Raw genomic sequence first — 11349 nt, 5'->3', positions numbered from 1 at the left:
TGAGATGCCCCGTGGCCTCAGGCCCCTGACGGCTTAACTCAGGCACTCGACAGAAATGAGAGCTTGGTCTTCCCGGACATCCATTTTCCTTCCTGTTCCTGTCTGACCGCTTGATCCTGGGCAGGTCGCGTTCTGCCAAGGGATCACTTGGTGTGTGGGCAGTCTGGAAGCCCAGTGTGGAGGGCACACCCATCTGGTAGGTCATCAAATCTCAAGTGGGCTGTGAGATGGGGGCCAGACTCCTCCCCTCTCCCTTTGACCCTGAAGCAGGGCTCTGGCTGGTCTCCAGGCTGCTGGCACTGCGCTCTCTCTTCCTGGGGGATTCTCTCCTGGTTCTGGAGGGGCTCAAGTCTGTGTGATCATTCGGCCATCAGGACCCAGAACTGATTGGTTCCAACATTCAGTGGATTGGCTGCATTTCCAGGGGAAACTACTTCCCTCAAGCACCACCCTGAAGTCCTAGAGTAAGTCTTCCCAAAGGCGGTTCTTGGAAGCGTGTGCAGCTGTGTCTGATCAAGCTCTGGAGAGCAGCGTGACCCCACTCACTTTGACTCCGGTGCACCGTCCAGCCTGCGCGGATACTGCCTCTCTGAGGCCTTTCTCCGGTAGACGTCATATAAGGTCTCCTGCCCGACGCGCATTTTGATCATGATCCACTCCATCGTAGCTCTGAGCACGAAAAAGAAAGGCAGGAACCTGTAGCTGCCGAGCCGCTCCTTCCCGGGAACGCATTGCAGAAGTCGCTTCACCTGGACTCTGGGGAACATGCTGGACCCAAGGGCCGGAGAGAGGCGCAGCCGAGCCAGGCGCGATGGCAGCTGGTTCAACCTGGGCGAGAGCCGGCTGCGGAGCCCGGAGCGCCCGCAATGACCCCTTTGACTTTCCTCTTGTCCCACTATCATGCTCAGTCTTCATTTGGGTTTCAGTAATTCCTCTTGGTTAATTACCCTTGATCACAGCCCTACCAGGCCTCCTACACCCTCCTCACCACTGATTTGGATCACTTGTTGTCCCCTTGTCCTTGGGTTTACATCACTACCTTTCCCCCCACCTGCCCCTCTCTCAGGTCCCCCCAGAACTGTCAGTCCCATTGTTTTCTCATCCAGATTGTTCATCCAGCCTCTTTTATTTAGACAGACCTGCGGAGATAATAACATGCACAAAAACAAGACAGAGCAAAACCAAGCAACAATATACAACAAAACAACAACCTCAACAAACCAATGACAAAAAAACCCACACACACAAGAAAGAGAAGCTTGTAGTCAGTTCAAGGACTGTTTGTTGGCCTTTAGGAGTATTTTCCAGTCCTGTCTGTTGGAGCACCAAGCCCTGGCCCCCAAATCCACTTTATTCCCTGAGGACCTCGTCACTCTGTTCCCTTGCTGTTCTGTTGCACCCCCTTAGTGTTTTGCCTCGGTGTGGGGGGATCAGATCGATTGCAATTCCCACACTGTTTCTGGTGTTTTCCCCTATAGGGCTATGGGTCAGTGAGGGACGTCATGTCTCATAGTGGGGCTGGCCATATGGTCCTCTCTGTGTACTGGCTGCTCTAATTGGGAACATCATCCTCAAGGCCTGGTGGGCCATGATGTGCTCTACTCCCTCCTCCTCCCCCTTCATCTGCTCCCGTGTGCTCTGTTCACATATGTCCCTCTCCCGGAGCTGCAGATTCAGTGTCGTCCTTTGAAATGAATTCTTCTGGGGGAGGGGCAGGTGTCCACATAGTAGTAGTTGGGATTGGGGCTGGGCCCCCAGACCTCTCCACTGGCTCCCTACTCCATGCCGGCATGTTGCATTCACATCTTGGAGCACTGGGTTGAAGTCTGGTCCCTCTTTCCTTGTGGAGATACAAACAATACCCTCCTCTTGAGTAGGTTAGTGCCCTGTGCCCCTGCTACCCATTTCTTTATTATTATTTTTTCCTTTCCCCACCTCCTTTTTAGTTGGCTACCATGTGTATCCCTGGATTTAGTCTGGTTCCTGCCATACTACCTGGTCCTCACCACAGGAATGTGTCAAACTATTTTTGTATTTGAAACACTAACATGGAAAAATGGAATTTCATTAGAGTTTTGATTTTTTTAATAAATATGTTTCTTATTGTATAGAAATTAAGCACTTTTTATATGGCAATATACATGTATATTTCCTTTGATGGAAATTCTGATTTTTATCCTTTGTCCATTTTTCATTGGATTATTGATATTTCACTTACATGGTTATTTTTACATGATGATATATCCTTTGAGCTATGTCATAAATTACAAAATCACATTTTCTCCTTGTTTGTCATTTGTGCTGTGTCTCCCCTTAATTTTTATTTTAATTCCATGATAATTAGAAAAATTATGTGACCAAATTAATGTATATTTTTGTTTCAGTTCCTTAGTCTTTTTCTTCTTCTTGTAAAAATCATTTTATTGGGGGCTCATACAACTCTTATCACAATCCATCCATGTGTCAAGCATATTTGTATATTTGTTGCCATCATCATTCTCAAAACATTTTCTTTCTACTTGAGCCCTTGGTATCAGCTCTTCATTTTACCCCTCCTCCCCGTTCCCCTCCCTTACAAACGCTTGGTAATTTATAAAGTATTATTATTTTGTCATATCTTACAGTGTCCAACATCTCCCTTCACCCAATTTTCTGTTGTCAATCCCCTGGGGAGATATGTAGATCCTTGTGATCAGTTTCCCCTTTCTATCCCACCTTCCCTTGCCCTCCTGGTATGGCTACTCTCATTATTGGTCCTGAGGGGTTTATCTGTCCTGGATTCCCTGTACTTCCAGCTCTTTTCTGTACCAATGTACATGCTCTGATCTAGCCAGATTTGTAAGGTAGAACTGGGATCATGATAGTGGTGGGGCGGAAGCATTAAAGAGCTAGAGGAAAGTTGTATGTTTCTCTTTCTTTCTTTTTTATTTTTTGAAAGTTGTATCTTTCATTGGCTATACTGCACCATCACTGGCTCATATCCTCCCTGCAAAACTTTTGTAAGGGGATGTCTGGTTGCCTATAGATGGGCTCTTGGTCTCCACTCCACACTCCCCCTCATTCACAATGATATGATTATTTTATTCTGATGCCTGATCCCATCAACACCTCATGATCTCACAGACTGGTGTTCTTCTTCCATGTGGGTTTTGTTGCTTCTGAGCTAGATAGCTACTTGTTTATCTTCAAGCCTTTAAGACCCCAGATGCTATATCTTTTGATAGCCGGGCACCATCAGCTTTCTTTACCACATTTGCTTATGCACACATTTTGTCTTCAGCATCTGGAGAGTGAGCATGATGGAATGCCAGTTTAATAGAACAAAGTGTTCTTGCATTGAGGGAGTTCTTGAGTAAAGGCCCAATGTCCATCTGCTACCTTAACACTAAACCTATAAATATATGCACATAGATCTATTTCCCCCATCATCATATATAAATATATTTACATAGATAAATGCCTGTATTTATACCTCTCTAAATGCCCTTTACCTCACAGTTCTTTCCTCTATTTCTTTTTACTTTCCTTTTGTCCCACTGTTATGTTCATTCTTCATTTGGGTTTCAATTCCTGTCGGTTACCTTGCCCTTGATCAAGCCCTACCAAGCCTCCTATACCCTCCATGTCATAGATTTTAGATCACTTGCTGTTCCCTTGTTTCTGGATTTGTTAACACCCACTTCCTTCCCCCTGCCTTCCTGTCTGCCATGTACCAACTTCCTTAACCATCGGTCCCTTTGCTTTCTCCTCCAGATTATTTGTCCCACCTATCTTTTCTAGATAGACATGTGGAGATAATAATATGCACAAAATCAAGACAGCAAAACAAAGCAACAAGAGAAAACAAAACAACAACAAAAAATGACAAAAATAAGAAATGCCTATAAATAGTTCAAGGTCTATTTGTTGACTGTTAAGAGTATTTTCTGGTTGAGTCTGATGGAGTGACAAACCCTGGCCCCAGAGTCTATTTTTGGTATTTCCTGGGGACTTTTTTGCTCTGCTCCCCTTGCTGTTGTGTTGCACACCCTTAGTGTTTCACCTCGGTGTGGTGGGGTCAGATCGGGCACAATTTCCTCACTGTGTCTCCAGTGTTGTTCCCCATAGCACTATGGGTCAGAGAGGAACGTTGTGTCTTCTAGTGGGGCCAGCCCTCTCTGAGCATTGCCTGCTCTAAGCAAGAATATCATCTTCAGGACTTGGTAGATGAGGATGTGCTCCATTCTCTCTTCCTCCTCCTTCATTTGCTCCCACATGCTCTGATCAGATATGTCCCTCCCCCTGAGCTGTAGCTTCAGTGCTGTCCTCTGAAGTGAATTTTTCATGGAAGGGGTGGAGGCTATCCATGTAGTTGGAATTGGGGCTGGTCCCTCAGACCTCTCTATTGGTTCCCTGCTTCATGCCGGTATGTTGCATTCACGTCTTAGACCACCAGGTTGAAGTCTGGTCCCTCTTTTCCTGTAGAGATATAAACAACACCCTTCCCTTGGGCGGGTTAATGCCCTGTCCCCTGCTACCCATGTTTTTTTTTTTGCCCCCCTCCTTTTTAGTTGGCTACCATATGTATCACTGGATGTTGTCTAGCCCCTGCCATACTACCTGGACCTCACCCTAGGAATGTATGTATACAGTAGCTTTTTCCGTATGCCGTTTTGCAATTTTAAAGTTACCTCAAAGGACTTATGTTTTACTTGTCCTTTTGTGCTTGGCTTACTTCATATAGCATAATTTCTTCCAGTTCTTCCCATTCAGTGATGTGCTTCATGCATTCATCACTGCTTTTGAGGGATACATAGTAATCCATTGCATATATGTTCCACTGCTTTTTAATCCATTCATCTTTCGATGGAAATTTGGGTTGTTTCCAACTCTTTGCAATTGTGAACTGCACCACAATGAACATTGGGGCACAGATGTCTGCCTGTAATTTGTTTCTTGCCTCTTCTGGGTCTTGTGGTAGCTCAATTTCCATCTGTTTTAGAGATCGCCAAATTGATTTCCATAGTGGTTGTACATACCTACAGGTCCACCAGCAGTGGACAAGAGTTCCTATCTCACCACAGCCCCTCCAACACTTGTTGCTTTCTGATTTTTTTGAATTGGGCTATCTTTTAGCATGTTCGGTGGTATCTTGTTGTTTTAATTTGTATTTCTCTTATGGCAAATGATCAGGAAAATTGTCTCATATGTTTATTGACTGTTCGGATTTCTGCCTTTGTGAAACTTCTGTTCGGGTTCTTTGCCCACCTCCTCAGTGAGAAATTAGGTTCTTTTTTTCTTTTTGTAAGCTATCAGAGTATTGTATATTTTATTAATAAGACCTTTGTCTGTTGAGTCATTGCTAAAGTTGTTTTCCCAGTCTGTGGGCTCTCTTATTACTCTCTTGGTGAATTCTTTCAATGGTCACAGCTGTTCCATCTTTAGCATATCCCACTTGTCAATTTGTGACTCATCTGTATTTGTGCCCTTCCCTATAGCCTATGTGCCAAAGTCCTCAGGTTTGTCCCAATTCCCTTGTTGATGATCCTAATAGTTTGGAGTTTTATCTCAAGGTCTGTGATCCACCTTGAGTTTGTTTTTGTGCATGGAGTGAGGTAAGGGTCTTGCTTCATTTTTTTTCTTTTTTTTTATTAAACATTTTATTAGGAGCTCATACAACTCTTATCACAATCCATACATATACATACATCAATTGTATAAAGCACATCCATACATTCCCTGCCCCAATCATTCTCAAAACATTTGCTCTCCACTTAAGCCCTTTGCATCAGGTCCTCTTTTTTTTTTCCCCTCCCTCCCCGCTCCCCCCTCCCTCATGTGCCCTTGGTAATTTATATATTTTTCTGCAAGTAGATAGACATTTTTTCTAGCACCACTTTTTGAAGAGGGCATTCACTTCCCATTTGATATTTTTGGGCCATTTTAAAAAACCAATTGTCTGTATGATGAGGATTGTAGCTCTGGGTTTTCAGTTCTTTTTAATTGGTCTGAGTATCTGTCATTATACCAATACCATGCGGTTTTGACCACTATGGCTGTATAGTATATACAAAATCATACATATCCAGTAAGAAATTGTGTGAACCTATACACATATTTCTAGTAAATATATAACTTGGTGATGTCAATTTACATAATCAAAGCAGTTTATTGGAGACTTTTTCCCATTTGTCTCAGCTGTCCTATTTCATTGCCTTACAAATGAGGCTAATTTGTGCTTAATTATGCTTCACATAATTTATAAGCAATATTGTGTTATAGGTTGGGCATAAAAGAATGCTGTTGTTTTCTTACTATATTCCTTATACTTAACATTTGTTGATTTTTGAAAGCAGCTGGAGTTGTTCCATGTGAACAACTAAATCAGGTAAAGCAAGCCCTCCCACTCTATCCTTCTTGAGTTCCCTGCTAATTCTGGGCTTCTTCCCTCTCCATATAAATTTGGTAATCAATTTTTCCAATTCTCTGAAGAAAGATGATGGTAATTGTATTGGGATTGCATTAAACTTATATAGTGCCTTGGGCAGAACTGCCGTCTTTACTATTTTGAGTCTTCCAATGCATGAGCATGGAATATTCTTCCATTTGTTGAGGTCACTCTTGGTTTCTTGTCATAGTGGGGGAGAGAGGGGGAAAATGTGGAGCTGATACCAAGGGCTCAAACAAAAAGCAAATGTTTTGAGAATGATGATGGCAACAAATGCACAAATGTGCTTGACACAATGGATGGATATATGGAATGTAATAGAAGTTATACAAGCCCCCAATAAAATTATTTTTTAAAAAGAAGAAAATAGATACTTTAGAAATATCCCAGCAAACTTGGGCTTCCTTTTTTTGCTGTTGTAATTAGGGATTTCTTCTAATTGTTAGTACAGCTGAAGAGCAGAGGAATAGTTTACATGAGACTGTGTGTCAGCTCTTCCAGAAGTACAGAAACAGTTGATATGATGGTTCGTATAAGGAAATTATGTTTTTGTAAATGTTTCCATTCACATGGAGCAACTCCAGCTGCTTTTAAAAATCAACAAAGGATAAGCAGAAGGAACATGGTAAGTAAACAACAGCATTCTTTTATGCCCAACCTGTAACACAATATTGCTTATAAATTATGTGAAGCATAATTAAGCACAGAATTAGACTCATTTGTAATGCAGTGAAATACGACAGTTGAGACAAATGGGGAAAAGTCTCCAATATACTGCTTTGATGATCTAAATGGACATCGCCAAGTTATATATTTACTAAAAATGTGTATAGGTTCCACAATTTCTTACTGGATATGTGTGCATGAGCAATTGTTAAAGGTCTGAAGCAATTTTCACCTTATTATTCATCAAGTTTAATACATCTTAGCTCTCCATGTGTCCTGCTCACCACAGAGTAGTTACTTGCCCAAAATAAATTACAATGTAGTCCAAAACCAGCATTGTAGTAGTTAACTCATCATGGACAAGTAATGTACCCTTTCCTTGATAACATTTTGTGAACATAGATGTAGAAAAGAAGTTAAGAAGAACTAAAATTACTGAATGCTCTCAATGTTCCAGGTACTGTGTCTACACTTTAACATCATCAATAATTCACTTAACAAGTTTAACTGAGCTCATATGCTTTTTGCAACAGATTTACCCAATGAAATGTGTCCTTTGATCTCTTGACTGCTGCTTCCATGAACACTGATTGTGGATTCAAGCAAGACAAAATCCTTGACAACTTTATTCTTTTCCCCATTTATCATATGATGTGACCTGGTCAAATTGTGAAGATTTTGGTCTTCCTTGTATTCAGTTGTAATCCATTCTGAAGGCTGCAATCCTTTATTTTCATCTGCAAATGCTTCACTTTCTCCTCACTTTCGGCAAGGAAGGTTGCATAATCTGCATATTGATGGTTGTTAATAGACCTTCCTCTGATCTTTGATGCCACATTCTCTTTCTTTTTTTTTCATTCTCTCTTATAATCCAGCTTCTCTGATTATTTACTCAGCATACAAATTAAATAAGCATGGTGAGAGGATACAACCCTGATGCACACCTTTCCTGATTTTAAACCAGACAGTGTTCCTGTGTTCTGTTCACACAACAGTCCTGATCCATGCACCAAGTTCCACAGGAGCACAAAGAAGTTTTCTGTAACTCCCATTCTTCTCAAGACTGTCTATAGTTCTTATGTTCCACACAGTCTGATGCTTTTGAATAGTCTATGAAGCACAAGGAGGTGTTTTTTTTTTCTGGTACTTTATGCTTTCAACAGAGATCCATTTGACATCAGCGGTGATATCCTTTCTTCCATGTCCTCTTCTGAATCTGGCCTGAACTCTAACAGCTGCCTGTGAATGTATTGCTGCAATCATTGTCGGATGATATTCAACAAAATTTTATTTGCATGTGATAACATCGATATTGTATAATTTGAGCATTCTGTTGGGTCACCTTCCTTTGGATTGTGTACAAATATGGATTTTGTCCAGTTAGTTGGCCAAGTAGCTGTCTTCCAAATTTCCTGATACAGTCAAGTAAGTGTTTCCAGTGGTCCATCAGTTTGTTGAAACCCTTAAATTGGTACCCCATCAATTCCTGGCACCTTGTTTTTGGATACTGCTTTCAAGACAGCTTGAACGTCTTCCTTCAGTACTATTGGGCTCTTCCTCAGATAATACCTCCTGAAATAATTGAATGTGGACTAAGTTTGTTGGCTGTTTTTTTGGTGTTTTCTTTGTTGCAGTGGCTCTGTGTATTCTTTCCATTTTTGTTTGATGCTCCCTGTATTGTTCAATCGTTTGCCCATAGAATCTTTCTATCTAGCAACTCGAGACTTGAGTTTTTCTTGAGTTCTTTCAGTTTCATTTATGCTGAGCATGTTCTGCCTTTCTGGTTTCCTGAATCTAGGTCTTTGCACATTTCGTTGTAGCATTTTAGTTTGTCTTCTCAAGCTGCCTTGTGATTTTTCTGTTCATGTCTTTGACTTCATTATTTCTTCCATTTGACTCAGCTGCTCTACAGTTAAGAGCACGTTTCAGAGTCTCTTCTGACATCTTTTTTTTATATCATTTCTTTTCAACACTTTTTATTTGTTTTTATTTTTTATATTTTTAAATCATTTTATTGGTGGCTTGTACGACTCTTATCACAATCCAGATATCCATCCATTGTGTCAAACACATCTGTACATTTGTTGCTATCATCATTTTCAAAACATTTTCTTTCTACCTGAACTCTTGATATCAGCTCCTCATTTTCCCCTCCCTCCTTCATGAACCCTTGATAATTTATCTTTTTTTCATGTCTTTCACTGACTGACATTCATTTTTTTTTTACTTGTTGTTATTTTTCTTTTTTTTTTTTTAACAATTTATTGGGGCTGATACAATTCTTTTCACAGTTCATACATATACATACATCAATTGTATAAAGCACATCTGTACAGTCTTTACCCTAATCATTTTTTTCTCTTTTCTTCTTTTACATTTTATTAGGGACTCAAACAACTCTTACCACAATCCATACATATACATACATCAATTGTATACAGCACATCCATACATTCCCTGCCCCAATCATTCTCAAGGCATTTGCTCTCCACTTAAGCCCCTTGCATCAGGTCCTCTTTTTTTTTCCCCCTTCCCTCCCCATTCCCCCCTCCCTCATATGCCCTTGGTAATTTATACATCGTTATTTTGTCATATCTTGCCCTATCCGGAGTCTCCCTTCCCCCCTTCTCTGCTGTCCCTCTCCCAGGGAAGAGGTCACATGTGGATCCTTGTAATCAGTTCCCCCTTTCCAACCCACTCACCCTCCACTCTCCCAGCATCGTCCCTCACACCCTTGGTCCTGAAGGTATCATCCACCCTGGATTCCCTGTACCTCCAGCCCTCATATGTACCAGTGTACAGCCTCTGTCCTCTCCAGGCCTGCAAGGTAGAATTCGGATCATGGTAGTTGGGGGGAGGAAGCATCCAGGATCTGGGGGAAAGCTGTGTTCTTCATCAGTACTACCTCGCACCCTAATTAACCCATCTCCTCTCCTAAACCCCTCTATGAGGGGATCTCCATTGGCCGACAATTGGGCCTTGGGTCTCCACTCTGCACTTCCCCCTTCATTTAATATGGTATATATATACATATATACATATACATATATACATATACACACATATACACATACATACACACACTTATATCCTTTTTTTTGCATGATGCCTTATACCTGGTCCCTTGGGCACCTCGTGATCGCACTGGCCGGTGTGCTTCTTCCATGTGCGCTTTGTTGCTTCTGAGCTAGATGGCCGCTTGTTCACCTTCAAGCCTTTAAGACCCCAGACACTATCTCTTTTGATAGCCGGGCACCATCAGCTTTCTTCACCACATTTGCTTATGCACCCATTTGTCTTCAGCGATCCTGTCATGGAGGTGTGCAGTCAATGATATGATTTTTTGTTCTTTGATGCCTGGTAACTGATCCCTTTGGGACCACTCGATCACACAGGCTGGTGTGTTCTTCCATGTGGACTTTGTTGCTTCTGAGCTAGATGGCTGCTTGTTTATCTTCAAGCCTTTAAGACCCCAGTCACTATCTCTTTTGATAGCCGGGCACCATCAGCTTTCTTCACCACATTTACTTGTTCACCCACTTTGGCTGAAGCCGTTGTGTCGGGAGAGTGAGCATCATAGAGTTCCAATTTAGTAAAAGAAGGTATTCATGCATTGAGGGAGTGTTTGAGTAGAGGCCCAAGGTCCTTCCGCCACCTTAATACTTGACCTATAAATATAGACACATAGATCTATTTCCCCATCCTCCTATATATATTTGCATGTACATGTCTTTGTCTAGACCTCCATGAATGCCCTTTGACTCCTAGCTCTTTCCTCCATCTCCCTTGACCTTCCTCCTGCCCTACTACCATGCTTCATCGCCACCTGGGCTAATTTATCTTTTTTTTCGTGTCTTTCACTGACTGACATTCATTTTTATCTTTTCTTTCTTTCTTGTCTGTATAATAACCTTTTCTTATCGTCATGTATGATGTTCTTTTTTTAATTTAATCATTTTTTATTGGGGGCTCATACATATCTTATCACAATCCATACATACATCCATTGTGTCAAGAACATATGTACATTTGTCGCCATCATATTCTCAAAACATTTGCCTTCTACTTGAGCCCTTCATATCTGCTGATGTATGATGATCCTGATAGCCTCTCACAGCTCATCAGATCTTCTGCTATTAGTGTTCAACTAACTAAATGTTTTCCTGAGATGTTCTCAAAATCAGGCGGGCTATACTCGGTCACATTTTGGTTTCCTGGACTTGTAGTTTTCTTCAGCTTAAACCAGAACTTACATA

At 41.5% G+C, this 11349-nt stretch overlaps 1 pseudogene; it reads right to left on the bottom strand.

The window, feature by feature from the left end:
- Positions 1-542: 542 nt before the first annotated feature.
- Positions 543-767, bottom strand: LOC142440659 (ubiquinol-cytochrome c reductase complex assembly factor 5 pseudogene; annotated as a pseudogene).
- Positions 768-11349: the final 10582 nt, after the last annotated feature.

This window comes from Tenrec ecaudatus, chromosome 2 (genome assembly GCF_050624435.1).
Source record: "Tenrec ecaudatus isolate mTenEca1 chromosome 2, mTenEca1.hap1, whole genome shotgun sequence".
In the NCBI taxonomy this organism is placed as follows: Eukaryota; Metazoa; Chordata; class Mammalia; order Afrosoricida; family Tenrecidae; genus Tenrec; species Tenrec ecaudatus.
The sequence above is the reverse complement of the archived record's forward strand: the minus strand, read 5'-3'. Positions and strand labels throughout refer to the sequence as shown.